We start from the raw sequence: 27,084 nt of genomic DNA, 5'->3' as shown, positions 1-27,084 counted from the left end.
CAAACAATGTAATATTTTGATGAAATATGACCTGTTCCTTAGACTTTACAGAGGACTGTGTACCAGTCACAGTTATTCTTATAACATGTGCCAGTACACTTTTGATTTTTGAGTCATGGATAATAGCCGTATCTCATCCTGGCGGATGAAAATAAAGAAGTATTAAAATACTAAGTATGTATTTTAACACTATATGTAGTATTTCACGTCTTTTATTAAGTTTTCTTTCAGATTAACCTCTACAGCTAAATACAAGTAGAAAACAGGCATGTGAATGATCTAATTTTCCAAAATAATTAAAGAATTCATGCGCCAACAATGGATGTTTTGAATAAAGAAATTAGGATTTTTCTTTATCCAGGATTATGTCGATTTTGTTTGGCATGTTGTTTAAGGAGGACAAGGGTGAATTAGTCCTGTTTCACCATGTGGACAGTTAAGACCTGGATTGAGCACTCTAATACACTGTATGTTAGGTCAATCAATACTAGTGCAGCAGTACCAGTATTAGTAAATAGTAACCATCTTGGCTGAATTCTCTGGGTCAGCAACGTCAGTCAACCATGTAGTGCCCATGGTGTGATTAATCTCAGGGGCCCAGATATTAAATATTTACTGAAGACACCGCTGCTGCCTCCAGTGTCCTATAAACTTTGTTTGTATAAAAATTTCCAGAGGTGCCTAATTACACCTTACTGACCTAACAGTTCTCTATCTCGCCAAACACTTAATTTCCACTCAGCAAGCACTGTCATCACTTAACTGAAGCATTATCTACACACGATGAAATCGTCTGTCGTGAACTTTTAGAATTGAAGTATCCGAGGGGATGTTTTGACAGTAAATTCCAAAAAAGCCCTGTTAATTATAAATAACAATGCCTCATACAATATAAATTGGTTCTGGAATTAGAATGTGAATTTCTCCTTGGACAGAGGCTGGTGCCTGCTACTTGTCGACTGTGATAAAGAGTAGGCGAATGAATTATTTCACAGAATGTTTATAAGGAATCTAAATGTATTATCAAATAGCTATATATCAATAGTCATGAAAAATCACATTTGTATCTATTTCAGTAACTGTCACTCTTTTAATTCACGCATTTCATTTGTGCATCAGTTTTCTCATTCATCATAGGAAAGCAATCATTTGACCAGCAGATTCAAAATATCTTTCCTTTTAGACCTCCTAAAGTCATGCCACGAAGACATTTCTTTCTTGATCCCTCTATTTTTATGCTGTCATTGATGCATTAAAATGACAATCTTATCTTAGATTTGTATTTATTGAGTAGGGAAATAAGTGTATGGCAAGTTACCAAATAAATGACATTCTTGAACTTTGGAAGCCTGCCAAACTTGCTTTTAATTCTAAGTGTATTCAGAATGTGTGGGACACTAGTATTATATTTATGTGATAGGAAAATGACCTCTTTCGTGATTTGTTCCATGCCCTATAAATCTGAGAAAGGTTGAAACATCATTTTCTTTCTCTCTTTTTTTTTTTGAAAACATCATTTTCTAATAAGTAAGACTTCTTTTGTGTAAGTTTCCCAGGGTCATGGGTCATATGTATATATGTCTGTATGGGTATATATCTTTATCTAACTATCTATCTATCTCTCTGTCTATGAGAGAGGGTAAGAGAGGAAAGAAGGAAGGAAGAAAGGAAGAAAGGAAGGAAGAAGGAAGGAAGGAAAGAAAGGCCCAACAGTGACCATGATAGGAAAGAGAATGTTGCAAAAATTAGAAATAGACATTAGTGGATAGATAATGTTTTAGGGTAGGAGTCAAAGACCTGGAGTTTCTCCCAGTGTCCTTGTGGACACACTTTATGAACTCCAGGAAACAATCATTATATGTTTACATTTTCATACACATAAGATGATAATATACTCTTTCTTCGAGATTGTAGATTCTGTTTCCCAAGTGTCCTCATTAGGTTCTCTCAGAAATCACTATTTTTTATGAAAAATTCATTTTATACCTGTAAATTCATTATCAACCTTTTGGTTAAGGCTGATACTATCTTCTGTTCTACAATTTATATATTGGCTTTAATTAGTAAAATATTAATTAGTAAAATTAGTAAAAAAAATCCTGACTTCATAGAGTCATTTACTATGTACTGTGTGCTCATCTTTACTTCTGAAGGTCGGAAAAACTTTATATAAGGAAGTGGGAAGAGAATTCAAAAAAATTATCTCTACATAGATTTGTAGTACACTACATTAATAGCTAAAGAGGAAAAGGTAATTTTAGGTAATTTCTTATATAGTTAAAACCAAGGAAATGAATAGAGTATTGGAAAGGGTTGTTTTATATGCCAACTTTATTTCAGAAATTAAAATTACATGGTACTCACATTCACCAACACGTACACATACATATAGTTTGCATGAAAAGATATTACAAAATAGATGGCAAAATGAGGCCCTAAAATTTTGAATAATGTGAGAGTAAATTACAGTATGAGTTTCCCTAAGATAGGTAATATTTACATCTAAAATGATTAAAATAATTTCTTTGGGAAAAGGAATCATGAAACTGGAATGATGATAGAAGACTATGATATTAAGTCTTTCAGATTTAGCCAGAAAAACATGAACAGAACTATTTGCCCCAAGATCAGATGGCAACCAAATGAAGCCTCCATGGAAAGTAAACACTAAGCCTTCTTTATTTAAGAAAATAGTTGTGTCTCCGGAAAGCGGAACCATATTTACCTGTCTTTCTGTTAATAAGAATTACTTTATTTCAATGATTTAATATTATAAAATCAGAAAGGTTATGTTTGCTATCAAATATGATATTGAATTATCGGGCTTTTGAATTGAATCATTCTTTTTGTCTTAAGGAACTTTCCTTCAAATCTAAGTTCATTCAGATTTACTCAGAACTTTTATGAGAGAAAAATGGTGACATTTTCTGATCTCTTCTTGAAACTAATTAAAGTGGTTCTGATTTTTCTCCCTTGGCCCACCATATGTAGTATTTGAGTAATGGGTACCCTAAGATTATACTTTTAAAGGATGTTAAATAAGTCAGAGTGTATTTTTCTTAATTTCTGAAATGGATTGAACATCTTATTGGGGGGATTTTGTGTCGATTTCCGTGTTATAATGGTCAGAAGTTTTCTTTTTTATGTTGATCTCAGTCTGGTTTTGTAATTGTCTTAGAGTGTTTCAGTAAATATCAGTGCACTGAGTGCCTAGTTTGTCTTCGCATTCACGTAATCCGTCTTTTTTCCTCACCAATCCATGGAGCCATATGGTCCAGGTCATCCACAATCTTCTCATCATCAAATAGAACCCATTCATCTTTCCTCCTACTTGAACTTTTATCTACTAGGCAGCATTTTTTAAAACCCTTTACTGCTTGAAACTCGATTTTGTCTAGACTTTCCCTCTTTGGTCTTTTTTTTTTTTTTTTTTAATTTACATTATGAACTTTGCTTTGTCTGCCAGTCCCTTAAATATCAATTTCTACCAAAGCGTGGTCCACCACTAATTCTAATTCTACTTATACTCCCTGGACAACCTCATCCAATATCATAACTTCGATTCTTAATCATACAATGGTATCTCTATATCTCCAGGATGCCTCTCCCCGTTCCCATTCTGTATATCCAACTACCGAATGAATATATTCACTGGCATGTTCCAGAGCATCCCAAACTCCAGATGCTCTTCCCACATCTACTCCTCTATGTCCCTAATCTGTCATCCACTAGATTTTCCAAGGAAGACCCTAGAGTTACCTTCCTTCATTTTGTTTATCTCAAATAACCACATCCAGCTGGAAACCAAACCATTTGATTTCTGTCTCATGAGCATTTCTAAGCTCTGTCATCTCCTCTCTGTGTCTACTACAATTTACCCTCTGAATTCCTTTTCTAATTCACTAGATTTTGTTATTTTCTATTAAGTTCTCTTTTCTCCAGTACTTTTGCCCCCCAGCCTATTTCTCTGGCTGTCAGAACCATAATTATTCTAAACTTCTAACATGATCATATCACCCATGACCATACAATACTTAACACCCTTAAAGAGTTCCCAGTAACCCATAAGAAAAATTAAAAGTCTAATTTGAAGTGGTTTACAAAATATATATACTGTCAGGAAAAACAAATAGAGGTTATCATGTTACAAGTAAAACTTGATAATGTAAGAGGTAAAATTAATTTGTACATATGTGAAGATAGGATTCAAATCTGGCCGTAAGCTTCCCAGTAATGCAAAAAAAGAATAGGAATGTCATACATAAGATTGAGCCCTTTTCCATATGACTTTTTTCCCTTAGAAGAAAATAGGTTCTTGTGATTCTGTGTCTTAGGAGAAATTTTTCCCCTGGCTCCTTACAAAACCAAAGTTATGTTATGTAATGTCCTCAGACACAGTTGCATAATAAAATGAAGTCATTTTTTATGGCATTATGTAAAGGTAAAATTCTCTAGCAAAAAATGATTATGAGTTGAGTCAAAGCAGCAGTCTACTTGTTTCTCTGGTGAACCATTTTCATCCAAGGATAAAATTTAATATTTTTTAAATACTCTGTAAGATATTTTACATACCCTGCAACTGATATTCCATCAGTATTATCAAACTTCTGTTGAGATGTAGGCAACATAAAGGTGTGAAAAAAAAGAAAAGGTGTAGGCAACAGCAAATTTCAGGTTATATTTTCTAGCAAGTACCTGCAATACAGTTTTTTTTTTAATGGTTTTAATTAAGGACATATTTATTGTTCTTGATGTTAAACTTGAAGGGTGGTAAGATTTTAAAAGACATGAGTTCATTTTTTTTAATTAAGAAGACAAATTGACTTGTATCTGAATGGATTGCTTTTTTTTTTAACATTTTTAAAAAATTAATTTATTTATTTATTTTTGGCTGCATCGGGTCTTCGTTGCTGCGCGCGGGCTTTCTCTAGTTGCGTCGAGCAGGGGCTACTCTTCGTTGCGGTGTGCGGGCTTCTCATTGCGGTGGCTTCTCTTGTTGCAGAACACGGGCTCTAGGCATGCGGGCATCAGTAGTTGTGGTTCGTGGGCTCAGTAGTTGTGGCTCGTGGCCTCAGTAGTTGTGGCTCATGGGCTCTAGAGCTCAGGCTCAGTAGTTGTGGCGCACAGACTTAGTTGCTCTGCGGCATGTGGGATCTTCCCAGATCAGGGCTCAAACCCGCATCTCCTGCATTGGCAGGCGGATTCTTAACCACTGTGCCACCAGGGAAGTCCAGATTACTTTTTAATTCCCTACAAATTTTGTCAAAGTGAGTACCTGCAGACAAGGTGAATCTTTCCCTCAGGGAACAGTTTGGGATTATTCCAACATTCTAACTGTAAGTAAATATGTAAATTACTTAGGCCATAATATACAAAATGTGAATAAATAGAGTAACATAATAACTATAATAGTGACTTAAGCATGAAAGATCGAAAATTTCTCATACATTCTTGATCAATTTCCTATTTTCCTGCAGAAGTATTTTCTCCTTTACTTCAAAACTTTGAAAATTCAACACACCTAGTGTATGTCTAGTCTTTTCTCTCTCATTCTCCCAATGGCAAATATATTGACTTTATAACAATAGGTAGTCAAATTTACTGTATTCATAGTAGAAATGAAAACATCACATAAATTAAACCTAATACTCTGTGGTTCGCAAAAAAAAAATTATTTCTGTCTTCTTAATAGACAGCTAATGGCAAAATAAATACACCGCTGCCAAGCCAGTCTGAAGCACAGTCAATAAATTTACTTGCATAAATTTTATCATAAAAACCAATATAGTGATAGCTAAGCCATTGGAACTTGCTTAGGTTGCCAGAAGGATAATGGGTAATTTTTAGTTTTGCGCCTTTTTGGAGAGAAAAAGGAAAAAATACTCCTTCAAAAAATCTACCTAAATCTTCAGCATGGTCATCTGAATGAGTTCTGACTTAGTATTTGTGCAGACTGATTATGAAGATAATCAGTATTGATATCTTATATCTTGGTTACAAAGCTGGTCGAATCAGCTTTGCTACTCTAAGCTAAAAATGATTTTCCTAAGTGTAATTTAAAGATTATGTTAACACTCATGAAATGAAGGCTGAAAGAACACCCATAACTTACTACTGTATTTATTGGTGGCCGATTAGTTCTTCCAGTCTGTTTTAGACAGAAAACGTGTTTTAGACTGTGCTGAAAGGTCTCCAGCCCACAGACTGAAAATATCACTGGCTTGTTTATTGGCCTAAATTACTCCGTTATCTCTATGTCAAAGACTTATTGTGGCACTTACTATCTAAGTGTGCTCATTTCACCAATCCTACCAACTGGAGTTTGTTAAAAAGCTGCTTACACTCTGAGTCTAGTGTTAAAAATTTTAAGTTACTCCACAAGTCACACTCTGTGCTACTAAGCGCTTTAAACAAAGTTCATGCCTTATGACGGAAATAACTGACGGTTTGCAAATTACACCCGGCAGTGGGTCTCCTGCATATTTGGCTTTGTGTCCTTGGAGTGATTTTCAGCATCATTAAGCAGAAAGCCCATCATTTCCTAAGTAACAAGGAATGAAGCACACACAGAGGTTGATTTGGCATCTCTTACATAAACTTTCTGCTTTAGATTTGCAGAATTTACATAATCTTGGAACAAAGCAGTACCCAAACATATTTGTAGTGTCAGTTCAGTTTCCCCACAGTGCCATTCCGTGGTCAGCCCTGCCAAAGGTTTGTCGTCTGGCTGCTAAATTGGATGACATGATCCTTTTAATACAAAAATATCCTTCACTTTTTAAAAGTATTGATTATTTTTAGAGGGTTTTTTTTTTCCTATGTGATAGATGCCTATTTGAAATTTAGGATGATTGGAAATTAGTTAACATATTGGAAAATACTTTTATAATTGCTTTGGTAATTAGTAATTTTTGAAAGATCTACAACTCTCCTACTACAAAATTAATCTCAACTAAAAGTGTATAAAGGAATTATGATTTATATATATATATAGGAGTTTTATAAATATAAAGGTTTTATAGCTTTTCTTTTGCAAGTGCAAACTCAAAGCTATATTTAAATATTTCTTAAAGATTTTTTTTTTCTTTTGGAGCTCTAAAACTATATATCCATCTGCCATTTGGATGTCTTTACTGGGGCATCTGACCTTTAAAATAGGTCCGATGTATTATCTACCTAATTAAACAAAATTCTACTACCTCTGTGGAGCATTTACCCATTACCTTTGCTACTATGGGAAATGTACTTTTACCAGGGAAGGGTATTATTTTATTTTACTTATTATTTTTGCAGACAATAGCAATATCTACTAAATAATATTTTGTGATTAAAATTGTGATCCTTTTGGCAATAAGAAAGGATATAATAAAATCCCTCTACTTCCGAGAAGGATTGCAAATAAACTACAAACTTGCTTTGGTGAATGTCAGGAATCATCCTATTGAATGGTGATGTATGTACAACCAGTACCACTACTTAGTAACTTAGGTTGGTGTCCCTCAGAAGACTCAAAGACAAAATTCAGTCGCAGGGCTCTATTTACAATAGCCAGGACATGGAAGCACCTATGTGTGCATTGACAGATGAATGGATAAAGAAGATGTGGCACATATATACAATGGAATATTACTCAGCCATAAAAAGAAACAAAATTGAGTTATTTGTAGTGAGGTGGATGGACCTAGAAGACTGTCATACAGAGTGAAGTAAGTCAGAAAGAGAAAAAGAAATACCATATGCAAACACAAATATATGGAATCTAAAAAAAAAAATTGCTTCTGAAGAACCTAGGGGCAGGACAGGAATAAAGACACAGACGTAGAGAATGGACTTGAGGACACGGGGAGGGGGAAGGGTAAGCTGGGACAAAGTGAGAGAGTGGCATGGACATATATACACTACCAAACGTAAAATAGGTTGCTAGTGGGAAGCAGCCGCATAGCACAGGGCGATCAGCTCGGTGCTTTGTGACCACCTAGAGGGGTGGGATAGGGAGGGTGGGAGGGAGATGCAAAAGGGAGGGGATATGGGGATATATGTATATGTATAGCTGATTCACTTTGTTATACAGCAGAAACTAACACACCATTGTAAAGCAATTATACTCCAATAAAGATGTTAAAAAAAATTCAATTTCAGGGAGTTTATTTGGAAGCCAATTTTTGGAAGCATCAGTAAGGGAGTGAGGCCGTGATAGTAAGAAGGGAAGGTGCTTATGTTGGTACCATAACTGGAGTGCAGGTCCATTGTGGTCTTCCAGGAGTCTATAGGTTCTGTGACCTAAGAGTTGTCTCAATTGGAGGGCAAGGTATTTGGGGTATTTGTTCATTTTTAGAGGGTGCATTAACTCTTTGGCATGTCTAGCCTTTTCCACAGCAAATTTTGTGCATCCATGTTGGGAAACCAGAGATAAGCAATGGGGTAGACTTTCTGGTGGTCTCTCTGCAGTTCAGCCTGGGGCCCACGTGCAGGGTGCAGACTGCACAAATTTGTGCATAAATTTGGCAGAACTGCTTCTCTCTGGTTTTATGAGCGCATATCCTGCACCTCATTTTCCATTCTTGGTGTAGCTGGTATTGAGCTAATGATCTGCTAGGCAGTTACTACTTCATGACACAGAGCAGCAGTCTTGGGTGGGACTGAGAAGCTGGTGAAGCATCTGGTGGCACCCTGAGATTTTTGGTATCGTATTTGGACATATGGAATTGGATTACAAAATTGGGTTAGTAATCATATATAGTGGAAATGTTGTGCATAACATAATATTAATACTTTCTTCTTTCCATCCTTCTTTGGAGTTCCTGGAACATTCAACATGCTGTTAAGCAAGAAATATTTTTAAATAAAGTTCTGAATTATATACGTTTTGCCATCAGAGTATTGAAGGATGCCCAGAACTGCCTTGACCTGTCTGCAGTCTCTCCCTGCGTATAGAATTACTTTAGGTCTCCTGCAGATTTTTAAAAAATTTCTGGCCACCTAGTATTCTGAGCGCAGATGTACCATGACAAATGTGCTGACACTTCAGTGACAGTCAATTAAATGATGAAACATCATGAGGAAGATTGTGTCCCCAATAGGGAAAAAAGGGAAAACATTGTCGAAAGCTTGTTGGTGTTTACCCCGCTGTATACAGATCAGTTTCTCTGCAAAATTATTTAACAACAGGTAGTTGAAATATACTGCTGAGAGGCCTGGACCTTTCCTCTCCAGAGCTGACAGTCAAAGGAGGTCAAGATAAAACCCAACCAGCCAGTGCAGGACAGAAGCTCCAGCCCCTCTGGGTTCTCCACTCCTGTGACTTCCCTGACTTCCCTGGATGCCAGGGAACACACGTGGGATATGCTGATTGACGCTGTCCTCTGCAGGATTAGAGCAAATGCAGCGGCTCATCTGCAGCAGCTGCTCACAGGACGGTACAGTGATCATTACCCAGCATTCTTCACTCACCGGAGGGCCTCGGCTGAGAGTACCAGTTTTACTCTGTAGCATGCTAATTCTGACCTTATGCATATGACAGATTACTAACGCAAATCGAATCAGTGCTTTTCACAGACTGAAACTGTTGCCCACGGCCGTGCCCATCTATTTCCATAGAACAACTGCTCCAGAGCTCTTCCATTTGACCCTGTACTCTGGACACCCAGTCCTTGCCTTTAGTCGCACATGCCAAGAAAGACACTGCAGGTTGAGCTGAACGCTCTTGGTAGGGATTGTGAGATGTAGGGACAAAGCCAGAGTATCAGCTGTGGCTTTTTTTAGTAAGAAGTTCTGGGACTTTTCTTCCCTTTCTGTCTGGCTTGCACGTATGGGTGGCCTTTCTTTCTGCGGTTGACAGCCAAAGGATGGTGGGATCCAATTGTGTCACATCTTATTCGAGTTGTTCACTCAGCTCCCCACAGGCTATTATTAGTGAATTTCCAGAGGTTAGTGACTCAAAATAAACAACTCTCCTGTTTTTCCTCCTCTGCTAGGGAATCTCACAAGAAGTCAAACTCTCTTACTTTAGATTTTGGATCAGTTTCCACACCACCTGGAGGGTTTTTAAGGGATTTTATTGTATAATTTGCAAACCACTAATCTAGATTGTACTATTCTTTTATGGAAAGTTTGGTAAAATCAGTTATTCCTGGCAATCTGAGTCTCACCTGCTCACAACAAAAGATGCTCAGTGAGCTGTATTTGTGTCTAGAGTAGAAGATTAGACACATATCTCGTTATTGAAATGTGTCGGCATTGCACAAGAACATAATACAATGAAAGCTGTGATCTTATTGTACTCCAATTTCTTATTAAAATCTTACACAATTTTCTCCAAAACTTACCTTCCTTGATTATGTTCAAAAGCATTCTTTGTTTTTATAAACATGTAGTTACCCGGGTTATAAAGAGCAGAGAATGTTAGCTAAGGCCGTTTACTATCTAACTTCAAATATTTGAAAATAAGTTAATGAATAATTCCATTAAAATTTTGAAAAGCTAAACCTTCATTAATTCATAGTTGATTTTTAATTGGTCTTCATGGCCCAGTGTACTTAAAATTAAGAAGAGTTTGAGGGAGTGTGTGGGGGTTGAGTTTACATAATTTCAGTCAGCATTATCCAGTTTATTTTGGTTTTATTTTCTTTCCTGATTTATCTTATGTAGGGATCCTGGTGGCTTGGGAAAACTCTAAGTACTATTTCAAATTCTTTGCAAATGTTTCATGAAATAGTCCCAGTGTAATAACATTACTATTAAAAACATAAAAACAGGGTCTTATTAGAAGGTAATCAAAGGTTATAACCAATTTAGGAAATCAATGAAAGAGCATGTTTATTCCAAGGTGCCCGTCCGCAAGTTACAACTAGAGTATTAATCTTATAGTTTGAGCCAAGTATAATTGTTCATGGAAATGTATGTTTCCATGGCAGTGCCTTCTGTGACAAAAGATACTGCCTTCCAAATCCATCCCATTTTCTCTCGAAGGAGCTTGTGAACAATAAGGCTATTATTGGCATCTGTTTGTTTGCCTGTGAACCTGGGTCGTGGATACCTGGATCATCAAGTAGTGTATTATCAGCCTGTGGGCACTGAGAGTATAGACTGTGAGAACCTCCAGTACTCAGACTGTATATTTAGGTACTGCTTTGTCTATAACTTGCAGGCCTTTCTGCCTTGAATTACAATCTCACCCAATTCCAATTCATTCATTCACTTAACCAATACCTATGGAGTGTGTTCCAGACACTGTCCTAGGTGCTAAGTATAAAGCAGTGAACAAAGAGAGACGCAAACCCCATTTATTTATTTATTTATTTTTGTCCTCTTTTATTTCCTCATGTGTGTTCCACCTTCTCAACTGAAGTCCTAAGGACCAAAGAGAACAGGATTCCCTTTAGTTCCTTTCAGTGTGAGCCTTAGTGGCTTCATTTCCATTTTCTCTAAATGGAATTATTTGCATATATTTCAGAGGATAACCTGTGGCTTAATTAGTATCTTTTTTTTCTTAATTTAATTTAATTTTTTATATAGCAGGTTCTTATTAGTATCTATTTTATACATATTAGTGTATATATGTCAATCCCAATCTCCCAGTCCATCCCACTTTCCCCCCTTGGTGTCCATACGGCAAACCCCATTTCTTATGGAGCTTCCAATCTACCAAGAGGAGATGGACTAAAATTAAACACATAAATAAATATAAAGTCTTAGGTCATCATAAGTGCACACGGAGCGGGTGCAGAGTGGCTGGTGGTGAGGCAAACAAAAGTTGATAATCAGGTCATGAAAAGTCTCTGAACCGGGATGGAGTTGAGATGAACACTGAATGTAGGGGACAGGATGAGCCGAGTACAGACATGGAGAAGAGCTTTCCTGGCCATGGGGAAAGAAGGACAAAGGACGAGAGGGAAGAATGAGCTTGTCTAGAGATGGAAAGAGGGCAGTGGAACTGGAGCCTGATGACAAGGGGGCAAAGCAAGGCATGACGTTGAAGACAGTCGAGGACCAGCTTTGTAGGCCTTGTAGGAGTTCAGACTTAACTTCAGTTGAAATGGAAAGTGTTGGAGGGTTTCTGGTTCCAGAGGCACGTGTTTTCATGTCACTGAGAGCAATCACTATGTAATCCACCTTGCAGACTCTTCTACCTTTCCTAAATACTGTTCCAAGCATCACACTGCCTGTTCAGAAGTCTTCAATGTCTCTTCAGTTCTGTCAGAATAAAATGACAATTTTCATCAACGATGTTCTTGGCCTTCCGCCACGTGGAATTTGTGGAGCTCCTCCAATCTTACTAAGCACAGCTTCCCTCCGTGCCCTCGCTCCGCATTCAAGCTCTCTGGTCAGGATCTTCTGAAATGTATCATTTCCTTTCTCACCTTCACAGCCCTGCCCGTTGCACCTCCCCCGACACCCACTTCATCGCTCATTTCTTCTTCCCAAAACTCTTCCCGTTCTGTTCCCACTATCTGGACATCTGGATGACTGACGCAGATCATCCTTGAAGAGACCGTTCCTTCTTTACCACTCACTTGGCACCCAGTGAAGCCTGGCTTTGCACTGTGGTTCATGAGACCAAGTAAATCAACTGTGAGTTTGCCCATCAGTGACTGGGATTCTTATCTTTTTTTTCCTTCTCCCTTAAGGCTTGAAGAAAGTGATGTAACTCACCCATCATCAACATATGTTTATCTGTCTAAGCAGTTGTGCTTGTTGTTACTGTTGTTAAACTTGAAGCAATAGGCACCCTTCTGAGATGGCTAGTTGGTCTGGGATATAGTCCATGATCGTAAAATAGAAAAAAAAAAAATCAAACATGTAGAGGGAGTGAGCCAGTAGCCTTGAACTCACTGGCATCATTTTTAAGATTTCTAACAATTCTGGAATGTTCAGTGTTTTTCTTTAGGGAAATAAAGAACAACATCCATGAAGGGATCTATTAATTTATCTGAGATAGTTTCACCTCAAGCCCAAGAATTTTATAAATGAGTGGAATGAGTTCATTTTCCTCCCAGATATCTACTTGGAACACAAAGCAACCACTTGCTAGAGTTTAAAAATAAATCAACATGGTCAGCTATGGCCTTTTCCAGCACTTTCCATCAACCTTAAGTCAATGAAATAGATATAATTAGCTTGTTTTGCTTCAAAATAAACTACAGGAAAGTATTCAACATTAATGACTCTACTCCTTATGGAGTGCAAGGAAAAATCGATTTTGCTGGAATATACAACCAAGGAGTGAATACTTAGAATAGGCACAGATGTCAAAGAAATGTAAATGTCTTACTGACAACAGCTGAGGTTTTCACGTTCAATTTTAGGAAAATAGAACATTTGTTAGTGTGTAGACTGTTGCCCATTATTATACTATACAGCTGGAAAAAGTATGGTGCTATTTTTTTATCAGTGATGTTTGGACTATGTAGAGCATAGGTCATCCCAGGAAATAAAAATACTTTGAGACTAATGATGTGATCTCATAAAAGGTCAACACCTTTATATTTAGTACAAATGTTTCCGTTAGTGAATTTCAAAATCACTTGAAATATGTAACTGAGAAAGGATCCTGGGCCATGGAACAGAAGAAACACATATGCGCATATGTACACATAAGGGAAAAATATCTCATTTGATATCCTGCTTTGCTTGTTTTGATATTTCTCAATCTCTGCTTAAAAAAATAGATTAAAAATAAATTTAAGTGAGAGAAAAAAGAATGGGCTCTGCTGCTGTGATTGGAATTTGTTATACATTCCACTAAACTGTTTCTACAACATTAAGGTAAATGAAAGGAGAATCTCTTCCTCCACAAGTAAGTGATCGCTAACATTTTCTTCATGTACATCACCAGAAACAAGACGATGAAAAGGTCAAATTCAACTCAGCTTCTAAATATTTATTTAGTGCTCATGTTCCTTGGGTCTTCTGAAGAAACTTCTGCCAAATTAGAGGAACATTTTTCTTGCTGGAACTCAGGCTTCCCCAGCCAGATGTGAAATTGATGTTTATGAGAAGGCAAAGCCCCAATTATTTCATAAACAGTTTAATAACACAAATATTATTTTCTTTTTAAATGTCTATATTTACTGTTGCTAGTATGGTATTTTAGGAGATGCAGACTTTAACCTAGAAATTAGTTTGGTTATTCTTGTTTCCAGTTAAAGCAGGCGGCTAGTACATGTCTGGCTATGTCAGGTTTCCTCCTGCCATACCTCTCTCTCATCTTATGCATACTAATCTAATTCTTAGCAAGAGTGTGGAAGATTTCTGGAAGTTTTAAGCCCAGAAAATGTACCTGTAATTACCACAGCCAGTGAGCCCAGGGATGAATCAAGAAGTAAACTCCTAGCTGCACAGAACTAGCTTTCCTACATGGAGTTCCTCAAGCCAAGCAAAAGCATTTCCTCCTCATATTCATAACTATTTGTCTTTTTTTGTTTTCTGAAGACAAAAATTCTGCAGGAAGGTGTAAAATCTAGCTACTTTATTATTATTATTATTTTTTTTTTTTTTTCCTGTACGCGGGCCTCTCACTGTTGTGGCCTCTCCCGTTGTGGAGCACAGGCTCCGGATGCGCAGGCTCAGCGGCCACGGCTCACGGGCCCAGCCACTCCGCGGCATGTGGGATCCTCCCGGACCGGGGCACGAACCCGTGTCACCTGAATCAGCAGGCAGACTCTCAACCACAGCGCTACCAGGGAAGCCCTCTAGCTACTTTTTTTAAGGAGCTTTAGTCTCATACAGTAGCCTATCATTTGTGATCATTTGTATGCGTTTCGGTTAGAGTATTTCTTTTCATCTTCCATAGCCCAGACACAACCAAAAATAAAAACATGACATTAAAGGGCAGAGGAAAAACCTCATCCTAGTGTTATTCAGACAGTTTCCTAATTAATTCCACACTGGGAATGCCTGAGTAAAATCAAGTGCATTCCCATTTTGTATCGTCTAGAAGAGGACAACCTGGAAATGTTATCTGGCTTTTCTTCGCACAGCTTGATGTTCTTTGGAACCCTATTAAGTCAGTCAAAACATGAATGATAAATAGGAGCGTGACAGAGCATTCAGTATGGTACACAGCAAATAAAATGTTTTTTCAGATTATTACAAATATCTAAGTCATCTCAAGTGAATTTGAACCAGTTTAATTTCATAAGCATTTCTTCTATAAAAATTAAAAATGCCTCAAAATTTTGACAACTACATACTCCAATTTTTTTTAAAAAGTAGTAAAACATGGATATCTTTTTAATTGGAAAGGAAATTATAAGTAAATAGCTAAACATTTGATGATCAGTTAATTTTTTATTGAACTTTTGGATTTGCCTACCTTGGATAATGAAAAACATCTAGACCATTATTTTATTTTATGCTACCTTCTAAATTACTCTTCTTCTGTTTCTTTAATGATAAAGATAAGGCCTTAGAGTTAATTTTTCTACAGCATTCAGAGTATAAGTCCCTCTAAGGGTTTGGTAGCCACCAAATATTCTCAACAGGGTAAAACGGATCACGGAACAGAGAATTCACATGTGGAGTCTCACTGAAACCCAGTTGAAGCAAAGAAACCACAAATGAATAGAGAGAAAGAGATGGCTCAGAGCAAAAGAGGACATGGAAATGAGAGAACAGAAAACTGTGGTCAATCTAATAACTTTATCCAGGAAATAACTGATTATTCTTTTTGAAGCATGAAGCTGGCTAGAATCAAATACATAAGAAGTCAATCAGGTTTTTAAGAATATTTTATTGTCAAAACCACCACCGTTCTGGACCAGAAGAGACTATTACTTTTTAAGACTTAGAGCTGTCTTTGGGATCCCAGCCATCTCTGAGCAGGACACAGGCAAATACAACTGTTTGATCTCAAGAGGGCTCATTCCGCAATGCTTATTAGGAAAATAAAAGAAGAAGGAAAAAGAAGATAATGGAAAAGAAAATTTCCCAGAGGTTGGAATCAGGAACCCTGGGGGACAGATGGGCCAGGACACTATTTGCAGGGATCAGGGACTTCTCACAGGCTGGGGACTCTCAAAATGCGTCTCCTTGGGGATTTCAGAATGGTTAAGAGCCACTTTTAAAATCTGTGGTGAATCTCCCATTCTTCCCCTTTCTGAATTAAATTGGTTACTCTATATCCTGTCTTGGTCCCTGTACCATGAAGGATGAGTGGGATACAGATCATTTGTCTTTTAAACCCGTGTATCAATGGATCAAGAGAAGCCCCATCCAGGGGTGTGAAGCTGAGGTGAAGACGCCATAGTGCATCACCCAGAGCCCCAGAACTTTGAACTTGACTCGCAGCCTGGGTTTTTGTGTCTCCTTCAGGATAGGGTAGGTCATTTGCATGTGAGAAGAAAAGTGAACCGAACATTTGGTGTTTAGCAGGGATGACTGTGGTTTACTAATATCCTGATTCCCTTCTTTTTATAAGCAAATGTCAGGATGTCCATTTCCCCTCTATAGAAAGCATGTTTGGGTGATTTGCTTTGACCAATGAAATGTGAACTGTAGAGACCTCAAAATGCTTCTGCAGAAAAGCCTTACCAGGTAGTGTCTGACTTACCATGTTTGCTCTTCCTGTCTCAGCTTCAGTCAAAATGTTGTCTCCCTCAGTCTGCGTCCCTGAGAGACTAGAGTGAGATAACCTCTCCCACTGACCTGCCTCAGGCTTGTCAAATGAGTATGAAATAGTTTGTGTGAGGGAGTTAAACTACTGCAATATCTAGGCAATCCTAGATAGCCAATCTAGTACATTCCAGGGGAAAATAATCATAATAATTTAAAAAAAGAGCAGCATGGAGGTAGAAGAAAACAATGAAGATCAAAAAAATGAAGGAACCATAAAACTTATAGCTACTGCACCCAACAATGGGAGGATTCACATATATACATTTTTTTAAACACATGTAGAATGTTAACAAAAGTTGACCAGGTGATAAGACATAAAGTCATCCTAGATATGTTTCAAATGGAATATAAGACAAGACTCATAAAATTATGAAGAATTAATATAATATACTTTCTCACAATGCAAATAATGTAGAAATCAATACCAAAGATTATCACTAGGAAAGCTCTAAATATTTGGTAATTAAGAGGTTTATTTCTAAAGAAACTATGGATCAATAAAAAAAATTATGAAAAGAATTTAGAAACTGTAACTCAAGAGCGACAAACAAAGGTGAAATACATAAAAACTTGTGGAATGCAGATAAAGCAGGACATATAGGCAAATTCATTATCTAACCTCCTTAAAATATATTAATGTATGTTTCTATAATCATTTTGATCACTAAAATTTTTTCTAGCTTGATTAGTTATGAATAAAAGAATAAAAATAATTTCTTAAAAAAGATTCATTTCCATAATGTTTATATTGGAATAGAAGAAAGGTTGAAAGTTAATGAGCCAGTTAGCATCTAAAGACATTATAAGAACAAAGCAAAGCAAGCTCAAATAAAGTAGAAGCAAGGAAATAATAACGATAAGAGGAAAAACTGGTGGCATAGAAAATAAATATATAATAGGGAGGATACAAAGATAAAAGGTGATTCTTTGAAAAGAAAAATTAAATTGACAAAACTCTGGTTTGACTGATTAATGTAAAAATGAAAGAAGGCACAAATAAACAGTATTAAGAAATAGGGACACAACTACTGGTGCTACAGACATTAAACGGATGATAAAAGGGTATTATGAAATAGCTTTTTGCCAATAATATTGAAAATTTCAATTAAATGGACAAACTCAAAATTATATAACATATTAAAAAGAAGAACTATTTTTACATTATCAAGGCATTTGAAACAGTAATTTACAGTCTTCACACAATGAAAACTCTAGGTACAACAACTTTATTTTTATTGAAGTATAGCTGACTCACAATATTATATTCATTTCAGGTGTACAAAATAGAGATTCAATATTTTTATAGATTACACTCCATTTAAAGTTATTATAAAATATCGACTATATTCCCTGTGCTGTACAATATATCTTTGTATCTTATTCATTTTATACATAATAGGTTGTACCTCTTAATCCCCTACCCCTGCCTTGTCCCTACTCCTTCCCTCTCCCCACTAGTAACCACTAGCTTGTTCTCTATATCTGTAAACCTGTTTCTGGTTTGTTGTATTCATGCGTTTCATTTTTTAGATTCCACATGTCAGTGATATCATATAGTATTTGTCTTTCTCTGACTCATCTCACTAAGCATAATACCCTCCAGGTCCATCCATGTTGCTGCAAGCGGCAATATTTCATTCATTTTTATGGCTGAGCAGTAGCTGCATTGTTATGTATCACATCCTCTTTATCCATTCATCTGTTGATGGGCACTTAGGTTGCTTCCATATTTTGGCTGTTGTAAATAGTGCAGCTGTGAACATTGGGGTGCATGTATCTTTCCAAATTAGTGTTTTCATTTTCTTTGAATATATACCCAGGAGTGAAATTGTAGATCATAAGGTAGTTCTATTTTTGGTTCTTTTGAGGAACCTCCATAGTGTTTTCCATAGTGGCTGCACCACTTTATATTCCCACCAACATCAACATTTGTTATTTGTGGTCTTTTTGATGATGGCCATTCTAACAGGTGTGAGGTGGTGTGTCATTGTGATTTTGCTGTGCATTTCCCTGATGATTAGCAATGTTGAGCATCTTTTCACCAGACACAGCAATTTGATTGGCAAATTCTAACAACCAAGGAACACATGATTCTGATGAATCATAAACTATTCCAAAGCACCAAAAAAAGAGAACAATCTCCAGCTCACATTATAAGGCAAGTGTAACCTTGATACAAAATTTCACATGGATAAAGGGAGAAGGAAAATTATACGTTGATCTCATCTCACTCATGAACATAGAAACAAACATCCTAAACTAGATATTAATTAAATAAATCTAACAACTCCCAGGAATGCAATTTTCTTTTAACTTTAGAAAATAAATGCATGCAATTTGTCACACTAACAGATTTTTTAAAAAGCATACATATTATTATCATATTAAATTCAGAAATAGAATTTGATAAATTCAAATATCTAATCATGTTTTTTTAATGTTTCAAAACTAGCAACAGAAAAAACTTTTTAGGCTAATAAAGAGTATCTACAAAAATCCCTTTAGTGGGCACCTTATTTAATTGTGAAACATTGAAATTATTCCTTTAAGATCTGGAACAAGACAAGGATGCCCCTAAATCCAGTTCTATTCAACATTATACTTTAGGATCTATCCCCTATAGTAGAGCAATATAAAGAAATAATGCGAGGGCTTCCCTGGTGGCACAGTGGTTGAGAGTCCGCCTGCCGATGCAGGGGACACGGGTTCATGCCCCAGTCCGGGAGGATCCCACATGCCGCGGAGCGGCTGGGCCCGTGAGCCATGGCTGCTGAGCCTGCGTGTCAGGAGCCTGTGCTCCACAACGGGAGAGGCCACAACAGTGAGAGGCCCCGCGTTCGGCACAAAAAAAAAAAAAAAAAAGAAATAATGTGAAAGCAAATTTTCATCTTCCATCATCTTCATGACGTGATTATATTCATACAAAATGTATAAGAACCTATGGATAAATATAGAAAATATATATTGTATATATTTAGTTTGGCAAGTATGTTGGTATAAAATCAATATGGAATAATAAATCAAGTATATCATTAAAAATTGGATATTACCATAAAATTTTTTAAAGAACATTTTCAAACAGATGTTTTCAAAAGTATCAAAAATAAAATACACATATAACCATCAATGAAATAATTATAAAACTTTATTGGAGAAGTCTTAGATAAATGGAAAAAATACCCCATTTTGGATGGAAGACTATATATTATAAAGATAATATTTCTCCCCAAATGAATTATTGATACAAAGTAAGCCAATCAAAATCTCAGTAAAGTTTTCCTTGGGATACTTAACAAGCTTATTCTTAAATTTTTATGAAATCACAAAAGAATCCAAGAATATCAAAGAAATGAATAAAAACAAATATTAAGATGAGGACATTTATCCAAACAGATATAAAGATTTATTATGAATCTATAGTCACTAAATGGTATGGCATTTTGCTGGGATAGAAAAACTAATGAAACAGAATGAAAAACTGAGAAATAGCCTCATGCAGATTTGCATGCATTTGATTTATTACTGAGCACACATGGTAGACACCAGACAATAAATTCTACTGGGGCATTTGGATAACATGAAAAAATGGATTAAACTGGGAAATTTAACTTTAAGTAGATTAAAGGCCTAAATGTAAAAGGCAAAACTGCAAAACATTTTCTAGAAGAAAATTCCTTTGTAATCTTACAGGTAAGGAGGGAATGATTTCTTAAACAAGATATAAAAAGTACAAACCATAAAAGAAAGAATTGTTCAGTTTGACTACAGTAACATTAAGAACTTCTGTTTATTAAATGACACCATAAAGAAAGCGAAAAACATAGAACACGAATTATGCAAATGTACTTGAAAAATATATGTGATTAATATATGTATTTCAAAACTCTATGAATCAATAAGAAAAACCACCCAAGAGAAGAATATTTGAAAAATGTGGAACCTTATAAAGAGTCAGGGAAATGCAAGTTTCAACAAGATAGCTTTTCAGGCCTATCAGTTTGGGAAAAAAATTAGTGTGAAATATAAAATTCTGTAGATCATGTGGAACAGATGATACGTTCAGTAACTTCTAGGGGGATGTAAATTGGTACAACTGAACTTTAAAATGACTTAGTATTTACCTATTTAAGTTGAACAAGAGCAAACTGGACGTCAAAGCGGTTCCACTTCTGTATATAGTTGTGTTACACCAGGAGATACATACAAATACGTTCGCAGAAAAATCTCTCATCATTGCCCCAAACCAGAAGTGACACCACAATAGAATGGTAAATGCACTGTGGCATATTTATACCGTGGAATACTCTAGAGCAGGGAAAGTGAAAGAACCACAACTAAATGCATCAACAGTGATGAATTTGAAGAATATAATGTTAAGTCAAAGAAGCAAGTTGCCTGTGAATATACAGTTATAGGATAATTGGTTTATATAATATTGAAAAGCAGGCAAAACTAAGCGATATATCATTTACAAATATGTTCATTGACTAAAGCATTTTGAAAAATCTGTGGAATGATCACCACAGAATTCAGGATAGTAATTACATGTTTAGTGGCCAGGAGAGAAATGCAAATAAGGAGAGGCACTGAGAAAACTTCTAAGATACAAGGGATTATCTATATTTTACTTTGAGTGAGAGATACAATTTTAAAAATAGTTAAATTTAACTAACTGGAATAATGCATCTATAAAGAATAACATAATTTTAAGAAAATAGAAGTGACATAATATAAAAACTAAAAATCATAAAAAGAATCTTGAATTTAAAATTCTAGAAGATGTCAGCAAACACTAGGGGTAGAGGAGAAATGGATCGAGTGCAGCAAAACTGTGCGGGGTCTCATTTTATTTGAGAGGAAGTCACAGATTTTTAATAATTCTCTACAGTGATAGAAAATATAGATTAAATATACTTGGTAAAAGTATAATGGTGACCATAAGAATAGAAATATGCTGTAGAACTTTCAAATGCCTAGATAATTAAAAGAAAATCACAAATTCGGTGGTGGCACAGTGTGAAATTCGGTGGTGGCACAGTGGTTGAGAATCTGCCTGCTAATGCAGGGGACACGGGTTCGAGCCTTGGTCTGGGAAGATCCCACATGCCACAGAGCAACTGGGCCCGTGAGCCACAACTACTGAGCCTGCACGTCTGGAGCCTGTGCTCCGCAACAAGAGAGGCCACGATAGTGAGAGGCCCGTGCACCGCGATGAAGAGTGGCCCCCGCTTGCCGCAACTAGAGAAAGCCCTCGCACAGAAATGAAGACCCAACGCAGCCAAAAATAAATAAATAAATAAATAAATAAATAAATAAATAAATAACCAAGCATATGAAGCCCTTTAGAAAAAGAAAGAAAAAAAGTCATAAATCTGGGGGAAAAGATGAAAAGGGAAAAGGAAATTAAATAGAAAATAAATAAGATGGAATGAAAAAAGTCAAATACAACAACACATTGTGTATCAAGGTACAGAGCATATCTATATAAAGAGTTAATTTTTAATACTAATATTTGTTCTTGATTATACATTTTTGCAAAGGAGAATAACACAGGAAGCTTGTTCTAACAGAGATCAATATATAATATTTTAATAATTAAAACAGTGATGTAATCCATGGTGAACTCACCTAGTGACTGACATTCACACCGCTCTACAGGAGATGGGCGTTGAAATCTTTCTTACACATCTTTTTTAGCAGCGGTTCCGTGAAAGTGTGAAGCAAGACTCGAGAGTGGAGGGGTGGCTGTGACAGGGCAGAACTCCCAGAACTCGGAAGTCCAAAGACAAAATTCCAAATGTGCCTAATACTGTCCCGCGTGATGCTGATTTGACAATGTGTGTAAATCCACATTTGGGAGGTTATAAAGAAAGTGGCGTTCATTTTGCCAGACCCTCTCAAAGCTGAAGTTCTGGATTGAGTTAATCTGGCAAATTTAGAAACCAATGATCTCTCTTCAGGTTATGAAATAAGAACCAACTTTAAAACACTGGGAAAATACGGCACTCTTTCCTGTGCCGACTTTTGACTTCTCCTTTCCTTTTCACTCTGCCATCTCTAACGACTCTTCGTAATGAAGAAACTCCCCTTCTCTGCAAACTTTCCCAACACCTCTTGGCCGTAATTGAAACGTAACGTTTCCTTGAGGCAGCATTCCTTCCGCTGCACCATCCAGAGGAAGATGTTCTTTCCTTCTCTCCACCCCTGTCCTCCTCTCCTCCAATAAAAGTTAGATGGGATCTGTGTGTTTCATGCTACTTTTAGATGATCACGTCTCCACTCGTTATGAAAGCAGCTGTTTCTTTGCGGTTTCTACTTGCTGACCGCTCCACTTTCTATTCCGTTTGTCTCTGTCCTTAATCCACTTCCTGGTCCTGCTCCGTCAGTATTGAAGATGCTCACACTTGGTTCAGAAGCTCCCTCTACCCCAGCCCCACCGTAAATCTGTGCCACGTCAAGATGTATGAAGACAATTCCTCCAGCATCCCGGTTTCTTTGTTACTTGTCAGTTCTTGTATATATAGTCCATTCTAGCTACTCCTTTCATGGATACATCCCAGAATGGCTTATCATTAAGAAATGTACCACCTGTGGAATGAAATTCCAAATTTCCTATTACCTGATCATTAACTTCAATCCTTAAACACCACTTGCTTTATCTCACTCCTTAAAGCATTTCAGGACATCAGTTCATTGACCCACTCCTTTCTCCCTATCTATCCATACCTGATTGTGTGCGCTCTATATATAGATAGGAATGAAATAGTCAAGAACTTCATTTCCCTTTGACTAATAGTTTAAATGCCCTCGAGATAACTCTTTTTGTTTCATTCACTCACCACAGCCCAGCCTGTAATGAGCTTATCTGACTGTCTATTCCACTCCTGTCCCCCGGTTCTGAGCATTGCCAGAATAAACCACACCATAAAACAATAAAAATTGATACCACTATAATATTCATGGTCTTCATGATCAACTGGGACCTCAACATGGACTTACAGTCTTATGATATTTCCCTAGACCAATGTATTTCTGGTTCTCCACTAGCATATTTTGCAATTTCTTCTCTCTTGAAATGTTCATCTCTTCCTTCTTCCTTACTATCTGGCCCTCGTAAGATGATCTTACTTCCATTCATAAAGAAAATTAAAACTTCAGGAGGGAACTTCCTAAATCTCTTGCTTCTGTTAAAAAAGAAAAGAACTAATCCTTTTACCTCTGGTCCAAGTCGTATTCCTTAACTTCTTCTCATTAACTTCTCTGTGCTCTACCGATATCTTCCCATCAATGTCCAAACAAATCCAAACTTTTCTTACCTTAAAAAAAAATGAGGTTTCTCTGACATAACTTTCTTTTTTTTTTAACGTTAGTGGACTGACATCACTTTCTATACTTTTACCATCTTGTCTTCCTTACGATCACAAACAATTTTAAAAGGATATTTTCAGCATATCATAAAATAAATATACGTTTGTCAAACTGATTTTACTGACAGTGTTACTCATGTCAGTAAAGGTAACACAATTGATTCATTTGCCCAAGACACAAGATACAACATTTGTCCTTTGTATCTTCCTCTTGTTAATTCCTACATATCAGTGACAAAGTCTGGTTACTTCTATATCCGAATAGTTGTTCAGATTGTTAAATTCTTTCCATCCATTATTTCTCACTTCACTTTCTGCCCCAGCCTCGAAGGTGGTCTCTCTGCCTCCAACCTTGCTCTCCAAGAAGCCATTCTGTACACTCAGAGGTTGCCATTCCCACATCCTGTGTCCCCACGTTAAAAGAGGTGGCCTTTTCTGCCTCTCTTTCCCTTCTAATTCAGAAATCTGTATCCAAAGCCAATGTACTTAAATTCTTTGATTGTGCTTCTCTTTTTCTCATCTCCTTTCACCACATTTCTTTTAGGTGTATGCATTCCTTGTGAATTGGGTAAACATTTTGCTTGTTTGGCACATAAAAACAAATAGCTACCTCCACCTGAAATATGTATCTTTTCTTTTCCTCTTCAAATGATTACTCACCCTCCAAGCTCAATCTGTCACATAAACAGGGGAGTTTTCCTTATGTCTTAAAATAAGGACCCCCTCCATCGGTTCCTGTAACACCTGTACTCCTCTAATATCACATTTTATTTATCGTATTTTATTTACTCGTTTTGATTATACCTATCTCCCTTACATAACGGACAGCTCTCTGAGACCAGGGTCTGTAGGTATCTTACTTACAGTTGTTTGCCCAACATCTAACATGGTACATATATGTAGTAAATAATATATGCCCAAATGAATGAATATATGATTAAATACTTGAATAAATTCCTTAGAACTTGAAAGAGATAATGAGTTCTATCTTCTATGGTAAATCACAAAATTTTTAAATGGTATTTTCCTAAAATCTTACAGATAAAAACAAATTAAACAAATGCTAGAGTAAAAATATAACTAAATTGAAAAAGAGGTATTTTTGTCATCTATTGTGCTAATTTAATAAAACTAAATGAAAACCTATAGTTTATAAAGAGGGCTTTATTTGTGCTTCTCAACAGAGTGTTGGCATTATTTATTAATAACTTGTATTATTATTTCAATTACTCTTCTATTGTTACCTCTATTTAATAATGATGATCTTAGAAATTCTTAAAAGTGAGCTCTTCCTTTTAAAGTGTTTTTGTTTCCTTTGCATTGCCACTCTTGTACGTGACTCTACATAGTTATAAAGTTTAAATACCACTGGCGGCTTTCTATATTTTAAAACAGCTATAAATTTACAAACAGTCTCAAACCATAGTTTAAATTCTTTGTATCCTTTTTGTTGACAACATCAGGGAAAACATATCCTATTTTTCACTCACTAATTCACAAGTAGTATCATCGTCTATTTTTTCTCAGTTTATTTTTAATTGTATATCTAAGATGTATAACATGATGATTTGATGTTCATGTACATAGTGAAATAACTTCTACAATCAAGTTAACGTCCATCTCCTCACATAGAAAAAGAAGCTTATTAATCCCCTATATCCTTACAGAAAATAAAAGATAGGTAATAACTCCTGAAAACCAGTTTTTAAAATACTGTCTTCTCAGTATATTATTCCCTTCATTTATTAATTTAATGAATATTTATTGGCACTCTGGGCACTGTGCCGTATGTCTCATAAACAACACAGTGATAAATGTTTTGTATGTATTACATCTGATGATTTAATTTTAAAAATAGAATCCATGTAATCTTTAAAATAAATTCTTCATATATTTAAGATGAACTATAAATATCCTACGTGACGAAAAGAATTTAATAGCTAGAAACTTCTGTCTTGTATAATTGGAATATAAAATTATTTAGTGGAGAGATCCAGGGGAGGAACTACTTTGATTTAACACTCCTGGAACCTCCAGCATTTGGCTGATGACCAGCAGAACACAGTATCATAAACCTAGTCATTGAAAAGAACACTAAGACTCACTTGCCATTTTCCTTACATAAGCCACGAATCCATATGTTACACATGAATCCAGAAAAATAATTAGGGTAAGGTGACCTCAAAACAAATGCTGACATAATTTTCTCTAGGTGTAATCAAAGTTTCATCTAAAGATTGGAAGTAATAGAAAATATGTGTCTTTGTAATCTGAGAAAGAGTTGGAAGGGACCATGACACTCAAATTTTTCTACCTCATTTTTTATGTACTTCATTAGATATGAAGGATCTAATATGAGGAATTACTATCTATCACAATATAAGATCACATATAGTTTTATATATAATTATGTAAAACATAAGGGTGAGATAATTAGTCTCACACATGTCTTCAGAACGCTAACATTAACTCTAAGTCATTTTACTAAAAGTAAGAAAGTCCCATTATTTTCCATTTAAGAAATAGAATGCTTCTCTACAACATTACTCATTTGGAAGATAGGTGAAGCCTAGCAGTTGCTTGGCTTTGCAAGGAATAAAACTTTGAAAGGGTTCAGATGAATTTCTCTAAGTGTGGATTTTCATTGCTTTCTTCACTTTCCATGACCTGTAGAATACTCAGAGGAGCTTGAAAACAAAATGTATTTCCTTTTTCACACTGCTCGTTGCCACTGGCAAAGTCTGCTTATTTTCACATGTTTCAAATTAGCTGAATTAACATGACTGGATTTGTTTAGCAATGACTTCAAATAACTGGGCCTTTTATCAGGCATTTTTGTATACCAGCACTATTCCTAATATTATCGAAGAAGGAAAAACAGTATTTTTGGTAAATGCTGAGCAATATGGCAAAGGGGGTGATGGCAACAGTAACAAATTTATCATGAGATGCTGGTAAGGAAAGTTAAGAAAACCGAAAACTGAATGTTAAGACTAAATATGGGGGGTTTCCCTGGTGGCGCAGTGGTTAAGAATCCGCCTGCCGATGCAGGAGACACGGGTTCGAGCCCTGGTCCGGGAAGATCCCACCTGCCGCGGAGCAA

This window comes from Phocoena sinus, chromosome 21, assembly GCF_008692025.1.
Source record: "Phocoena sinus isolate mPhoSin1 chromosome 21, mPhoSin1.pri, whole genome shotgun sequence".
Classification (NCBI taxonomy): domain Eukaryota; kingdom Metazoa; phylum Chordata; class Mammalia; order Artiodactyla; family Phocoenidae; genus Phocoena; species Phocoena sinus.
Note: the sequence above shows the minus strand (reverse complement) of the source record.